This window comes from Nuphar pumila, unplaced genomic scaffold (assembly GCF_984573655.1).
Source record: "Nuphar pumila unplaced genomic scaffold, dmNupPumi1.hap1.1 HAP1_SCAFFOLD_257, whole genome shotgun sequence".
Taxonomy (NCBI): domain Eukaryota; kingdom Viridiplantae; phylum Streptophyta; class Magnoliopsida; order Nymphaeales; family Nymphaeaceae; genus Nuphar; species Nuphar pumila.
This window is the reverse complement of record NW_028323245.1, coordinates 1-7,945: the sequence shown is the minus strand read 5'-3', so window position 1 is coordinate 7,945 and position 7,945 is coordinate 1. Positions and strand designations below refer to the sequence as shown.

The window sequence follows — 7,945 nt, the reverse complement described above, 5'->3', positions numbered from 1 at the left end:
ATGCGTGCAAGTGCGCGGCCTGTCGCGCTCTGTCCCTCGCAAGTGGTAATCAATCATCCTCAGGCAATTTCCACAAAGGCATTCAATGTGGTGACTGTCAGTGGGGCCCGCCGGTCCTTGTCACAGAGTTTCACTCTGTGGAAGCATGGGCAGCAAGCAGGCGTTTGCTATGCGCACGCCAAGGTGCCACCCGCCTCAAGGACTGTTCAACCCAGCTGACGAGAAGGATGCATGTGGTGTCGGATTTGTCGGGGAACTCACCAAGGAGCCTACACGCTCATGTGTCACTGACGCTTTGGGCATGCTTGTGCGCATGACCCACCGAGGAGCATGTGGTTGTGAAGCTAACACTGGTACGTGTTTACACCCAATCTTCGCGTTCTGATGCATCATGCGTGCGGATCACCTAGCAGGAGTCGATACTTAGGTCGAAGAATATCTTGCTGTACAGATTTTCCACGACGCCTTGGGCACTCTGAGATTTGCTGGGATACTTTCCAGAAATACTGAGCTGCAAAATTCAGCAGTGGTTAGTGCAAGGTTACAGCTCCTGGAAGTTTGTGGTTGCGTGGAAAGGAAGCCTTGGCTCTTGCGTTCTGAACGCTTATCTGATTGGCATGAGTGTCAAGCGATGCATGCTGAACGACGGCGAAATCTGGCACCACTTGCCAGATTGCAATGCTCATGTGTTGTATGAAGCTTCGCCTGCAAGTTTGCGTCACCGGATAAGGACAGTGTTTTGTCTGCGCCATCGTTGCGGTTCTGCTGGAATTTCCAAGGCACCGACTGATGCAACCAGATTCGATGCGTGCATCGTGACAAAAGCCTTAATTTCGCAAGCATATCCAGTCCCTTTGTCACCAATGCTGGCGTATTCTTTCGCATGACGTTAGCCGTCGGCGTCTGACGACCCAAATTATAGGGTTGTTCACAAAGTTACGAAACGAGTAAAGTCGTCGCACATGCCTGCCTTCCTCAGAAAAGAGCCAGTAGGATCGATCCGATGCTCGTACACGCGCTTCCTTGGTGCCTCTTGTTCAAACAGAGACGATCAAAGGACAGTATTGTTTCGACGGTATCTCGCACATGGGCAGGACAACGTCTCCTTGCGATACCAGTTGTACAAGAGCATAAAACAATGTGATAATCACCAGGAATGTTTTTCATTTTGTTTGCGGATGCAAGCTAAACAGCTCCCTTTCACATTGCACAGAGCTGCCAGGCTGCCAGACTTGCGGTGGCCATCAACAACCCCAAGGCCACGTGAGGTGTAAGCATCACTACTGGATAGAGTTGCACACGTTTCTGCTCACAGCTGCTCGTATGCCAAAGCACACCCAACTAGCATGTGATTGTGGTTATGAAGCCCTGTGGAGCGGTCAAATGCATGTGCCGATGACATCCAGCACCCACCAAAAGGTTGTAGTTTGTTGGCAAATTCAAAATCCAGTGCCTAAAGGTCTGGCACTTGACACATTGCAAGAAGCTGTTGCAATGCTTTTCGCAGTAAACGCTCGTCCGCTTCAACCCGTGGTGGATAAGTGTGCACATGTGATGTGTGCACAAGTGATGAATGTGCTCAACAATCAACTGACCTGAACGTGTCGGTGTGGGCATGTAGGAGATGGTGCAGGCATTTTGGTCGCCATTCCCCAGACGTTCTTCATTCGCGCTACAGCCAAGCTCGGCATCGACCTGCCCCCCGCAACTACTATGGCATCGGTATGGTCTTCCTACCAACAGATGTGGAGAAGCGCCAAGCAGCCAAGGCTCTCATGGACCAGGTAAGTTCCAGAGATACTCCCTTCTCTATCCCGTCATAGAAACCTCGACACAAGTGCACGTAGCTCAGAACTCGAGCCTCACTTTGCTTGTCGAAACATGGCCTGTCCTGCTCGTCTCATGTTCGTCCTGGCCTTGGATACGGATGCTCGTCGTCGTTTATGCCTGCCATGCTGAAGCAGCGTCAAAGCCACTTCCAGAAGTTTCGATGCACATCCAGATGTGGGAGCGCTGTGAATCGAATCATCTCTAGGCTGATGTAGCTGGGTTCCAGCTCACGATCAGACGACCATGAGTGGACGTGTTCAATGCCTCTGCGAAGCACCGTGTGGAAAGCGGGGGCCGTGCTTTCGGCAAGACGTTACAACTGAACGGTCATCACTACACGTATTGATGTGTACTGATGACCAGCTGCTTTGGGGATGATGTTTGTCCCTTGGACGCTTGCTGCAGCAGCTTGCGGCGTCTGCGATTACTTTGCATGGCGGAAGGTACCAATGACCAATCTGACCTGCAGTCGAGGCACTGATGGCAGCAGCTTGCGCGCTCACGCTGCGATGGCTGTGCAGGTGGCCACCAGAAATGGATTCCATGTCCTTGGGTGGAGAACCGTGCCAGTGGACAACTCTGATCTGGGGCAGAGTGCACTGGATACCGAGCCAGTCATCGAGCAGTGGTTCGTGTCTCGCACAACCAACTGGCTCACCGAGGACACTGAGACGCAGGTGAGCTCCTTGACTTGTGATTCGTTTACAAATGCCCTTCTTCCGGCATGTGCTGCGCCATGTTGCAGCAAGTAGAAATGACACATTGCTTAGTAATCTGCCCCGATACAAGGTAATGTGCGTCCCGAATGCTGCTCTTGCGGTGGTTTTATCTTGGTGAGGGGTCTGGAGCATTTGGCATCAGCATCATTCAGTTTTGCGGTCCAGGGATGTGCAAGATTGTTTGGATGGCGTCGAAATGTCAGGGTTGCCATGCCCACTTCCACTTGCTTCTGAGCAGGAACTACATCCGTCCGTAATGTGGCGCTAGATGTGCATCTTTCAAACGCTGCTTTCAGGTTGCGAGCTGATCTGATCGCTGGTCAGTATCTCCACAACCATCTCCACAAGCTTGGTCAGTATCTCCACAATTGAGTGGCTACCTGATAGAATATCGTATGATGTGCAGCTCTTGTTCTCCGCAAGATCATCGAGAACCAGATTCGGGAGAAGCTGGGGCTCTTCGACGACGATGTCTTCTTTGCATCGCTCTCTTCCAGGACCATTGTCTACAAGGGGCAGTTGAACTCCCGCTCAGGTGTGCTCCATCGGAATAGTCTGCTCAAATATGCAGCTATGCCAGTTCAGTTCTGCCGTTGCCCCTCCCAAGGCATCGACTTTCACGAGAAAGGCCCTGTTCGTTTGTTCAGCAGACATCCACAAATGCCACTTGTGCGTTGTTGGTCCCTAGTTTTTGCTGAGTGACCCCAGTTCCCAAGAAGTCCTTGGACTTGCCAATGTCCATGTTGATGTGGTAGTGTTGTAAATACATCATCACCATCACCCTGGTGCTCATGGTCTTGCTGGTGCCCTTCACCCCTGAGTGTGCTGCTGCAGGTGACAACATACTACAAGGATCTCCAGGAGGAGGACTTTACCACCTACATGGCGCTTGTCCACTCGCGTTTCTCAACAAACACGTTCCCCAACTGGACCCGTGCTCAGCCGATGCGCATGTTGGGCCACAATGGTGAAATCAACACTCTGCAGGTGTGCCTCTCTTTCCACGTGCAACCATCCAGTGACACTGCTCACAGCTGTGCTACCTATGCGGCTCTGCAATGGTCGACAATACTCAAATCTATGCGAAGCTTTATTACTTGGGATGGCTGCCGTGGATGGGGATGGACAAAGAATTGAAATGTGTCCAGGCAGTGTGGGTATGTTTTGTATGCTTTATAAGGTTTCCTTCTTGACGGCGTTGGCTGGCGTCCATAGCGCACAGCGCATATGCACGACATTGCTTCTTGACGGTGTGGGCCAGCTTCTGCCAGAGGGAGACCATGCCCCCCGTTGTCCATCGAGTAAGTAAGGAAGCGGTTCCGGCCAGGTTGTTGCACTTTTTCAGACAAAGGCGTTCCGGGCCCAGTTCGCTGTTTCTCTTACCGTGCAGTGTATGTGAAGGGCAACAAGAACTGGATTCGCTCGCGCGAAGGCGTCATGAAGTGCGACTCCCTCAATTGCAGCAAGAAGCAGCTAGAGACGATGCTGCCGATCGTCAACGAGTCGATGTCTGACTCAGGCGCGTTTGACAACGTCATGGAGCTGCTGGTGCGCTCCGGCCGTGACATCCCGGAGGTCATGATGATGCTCATCCCGGAGGCCTGGCAGAACGACAAGCTGATGGACCAGAGCCGGAAGGACTTCTACCGCTACCACTCGGCCATCATGGAGCCTTGGGACGGCCCCGCGCTCGTAGCGTTCACCGATGGCCGGTACATCGGCGCCACCCTTGACCGCAATGGACTCCGCCCTGGCCGCTTCTACCTCACCAAGAGCAAGCGCGTGATCATGGCGAGCGAGGTGGGTGTTGTTGATGTCGACCCCAGCGACGTCATTCGCAAGGGCCGCCTCATGCCTGGGAACATCTTCCTTGTGGACTTCAACGAGCACCGCATCATTGAGGACACTGAGCTCAAGGCCAAGTGCGTTGCCACAAGTCTCACGCGCCCAGCATCGTGCGCACGCTGCCGTCCTGCCTCTTTTGGTTGAAATTTGACTGGAGATGGCATTCATCTTGCTTGCTGTACATTGTCACAACAAGCTCTCCGCAGTTGCATTTATGCCGAATCCCGGACGAGAATAATCCGGCCCTCTTCAGGGCGTTCAGCGACTTGACAACCGTGCCAAAGCATCCCTAGCCCACTCCAGCCATCACTTCGTTCACCGATCGAAAATGGATGAATCGAGTAACCATTAGGGTGCATGAAACTTACACTTCCCTGGACACAGGTACACCAATATGCGTCCATACGATGAGTGGCTCAAGACCAACTCCTTCAGCCTGGCGGATGCGGTCAAGTCGGTCCCCAATGCGCTTGCAGACCCTTGCCGGACATGCTCTCTGAGAACGCTTTTGCACAGTCCAACGGCAAGCCGACGAACGGCGCCAGCAAGGAGGTGGATGCCCTTGCCGATGTCATGCCCTGGCTGCGCGTCTTCGGATACACTCGTGAGGCCCTGGAGCTCATCATGATCCCAATGGTATCTACCTCGGCGGAAGCGCTTGGCTCTATGGGCAATGATGCCCCCCTCGCTGTGCTCTCTCAGACCCGCAAGCTGCTCCCGGACTATTTCAAGCAGCTATTCGCTCAGGTGTGGAGTCGTGGTAGCAGTGTCAGCTTTCCCTGCCAGGGAAGATTCTCAGTTTAGGCTTGAGCACTTAGCGACGTGCTGCAAAACGAAGCAGAAGTCTATCAGAATCCCGTTGAAGAATGCCGGTAGTGTGATTCGGAGAAGCCTAGCAAGCATACGCACACCAAGTATCTTGCAAGTGAATGATATTGAGTGATTCATGAGTGATAATGAGTGATGTCAATGAGCTGTATCACTTCGAATGTGCTGTCGTTGTTCTTGTTGTCTATGTCCTGCCATTATCTATGTGATGTAGTGATGACAATCATCTATGTGATGATTATAATGGAATGATGCACACCAGGGAGATCATGCATGGTCGGACATTGGAACGGAGCGCGCAATGGACGAGGGTGGCTGATTGCACTGTGCAATTGCAGGTCACCAACCCGGCCATCGACCCCTTCAGGAGAGCATCGTCACATCGCTGCGCACGTTCATCGGTCCAGAGGGCGATCTGTCTGCCATCACTCCAGAGCATGCAGCTCGCCTTGAGATGGAGCAACCCATTCTCATCCCGTCCGAGATGGCTGCTCTAAAGCGCTTGGACTACCGCGGCTGGCATTCCATGGTGTGCATGCTTCTCTTTCGGTTCGGTGGCATTGCATGGTGACCGGTGCAGAGAGATTGGAGCGAGGATGTTTTCTGTTTGTTGTTGGCCATGGTGCCATGGTGCCTTGCTGGAAAGGTGCACTGGGTCAGTAGTATCTCTGTGTCCAAGCTCTTTGGTTCATCCTGTACATTGACTTTTCAGTGGCCATTTGGTTGCAGCAGTGTTTTGAGTATAGAGGCACACCATATCATATCGCCATACACGCTCCGGGAGAATGGGCTGTGATGGATGCCTCCATACTGCGACACAACAGCTCGATATGCAAAGCTCGTCACGTTGATGTCGCAAACCCCGTTGTTGGCAGGGGTTAGGGTCGCAATTGGGGGCGTGCTCACTGCTGGTGGGCCGTGACCGTCGCAGCTTGTGCGCAGGTCATTGACATCACGTTCGACATCTCTATGGGCGAAGATGGAATTCAGAAGACGCTCCGACGCATCTGCCTGGCTGCAGAGCAGGCCTATCTCTTGGGGTTACCAGATCCTCGTGCTATCTGACAGGACCGTCTCCCCTGACAACGTGCCAACAAGCCCCTTCTCGCTGTCAGTGCTGTGCACAACCACCTTGTCAACAAGCGCATGCGCTCGAGGGCTGCGATCGTCGTCGAGAGCGGTGAGCCTCGCGAGGTGCACCATTTCTGCTCACTCGTCGGCTATGTGCGGACGCGATCTGCCCTTACGTTGCCTTCGAAGCCCTTCATGCCATGCAGAAGTCCGGCAAGATTAAGGCCGACTTGACCCCTCAGGATATCGAGGCACGTTCCCTGGCGATTCAGCTTTTGCCCTGCAAGCATTTTGACTTTTTTTGGTGGAATAATAGTTGTTTGCTTTTTAGATTTAATGTAAGACTATTTAATTAGGCTGATTTTTACCGCAGTCAGTTAAATTCCTTGCTTCATGGACCCCTTGCCTGCATCAAAAGTGCTTCCTTTGCATCCCATCTGCCAACTACTGTTTGGCCGGAGAATTCGATTTACTGGGTTGCCTTATGGGCAGTGCCATGTAGCTATTATGGTGTGGTGTGCTCTGCCTCACTGTTGTTCATGTTGTTTACAGTGACCAACAGCCCTGATGAAGCTGCCACTGTGTTTGGCGGCGCTACAGGGTGGTTTGTGCACAGCGAACCCAGTCTTAGAGCTGTTGAAATCAAAACGTTTGTCCCTCACGATGCGTGTTTGTTGCCATGCAGTCGCGCTACGTGAAGGCTATCGGCGTTGGCATTCTCAAGGTCATGGCGAAGATGGGCATTTCCACGCTGCAGTCGTACAAGGGTGCTCAGATCTTCGAAGCGCTGGGTCTCAACAAGGACGTCATGGCCGCCTGCTTCAAGGGCACTGCATCTCGCATCGGCGGCTTGTCCTTTGCAGACTGGGCCGCGCCTCCATTGAGGCGCACAACGCTGCATTCTCCGCCAGGAGGTTCAATGCAGAGTCTGCTGACGCGCGGGCGCTTCCGGACCCTGGAGAGTATAAGCACCGCGTCAATCAGGACAAGAGCTCCGAGGTGCGATCGCCCTTTGTGTGCAATGATGATGTACCTTCTTACAACACTACCGCATTCACATGGAGATTGGCAGTCCCGAGAACTACTGGGTTGTGGCTTTGCATATCATTCTCGCAGGGATCTGCTTTCGCCACAATGGCTGCTTCCGGTGCAAGGATGCCTAGCTGGATGACAGTCGTTAGCACACTCTACGATCCTGGGATTTGTGGTTGTTATTTCACTTAGTATAGCAAAGCACGATTGAGTATCAAGCAAGCTTGACAATGTTTGGTGCCACGTGGCCTGTATCGCTGTGCACGTTATGTTAGAGTCAACCTATAGGATTATATCTGGGTTTTTGATGAGCTTGGCACTGCAGGTTCACATGAACGATCCGATTGCAATTGCCAAGCTGCAAGAGTCGTCGCGCGACAACAACTACAACTTGTACAAAGAGTTCTCGGAGATGAACACCGCTCTGTCCCGCCGTGTGCATTTGCGCGGGATGCTGCGCTTCAAGACCGAGAACTGCACGCCCATTCCCCTCGAGGAGGTGGAGCCTGCGAAGGAGATTGTCAAGCGCTTCTGCACCGGTGCCATGTCCTATGGATCCATCTCGCTGGAGGCCCATACCGCCCTCGCCAAGGTTCGTCAACTCCGCCTCTGGACTTTCC

The 7,945-nt window shown here is 53.0% G+C and overlaps 1 pseudogene; it reads left to right on the top strand.

The window, feature by feature from the left end:
- Window positions 1–7,917, top strand: LOC149810604 (glutamate synthase 1 [NADH], chloroplastic-like; annotated as a pseudogene).
- The last annotated feature ends 28 nt before the right edge of the window (window positions 7,918–7,945 follow it).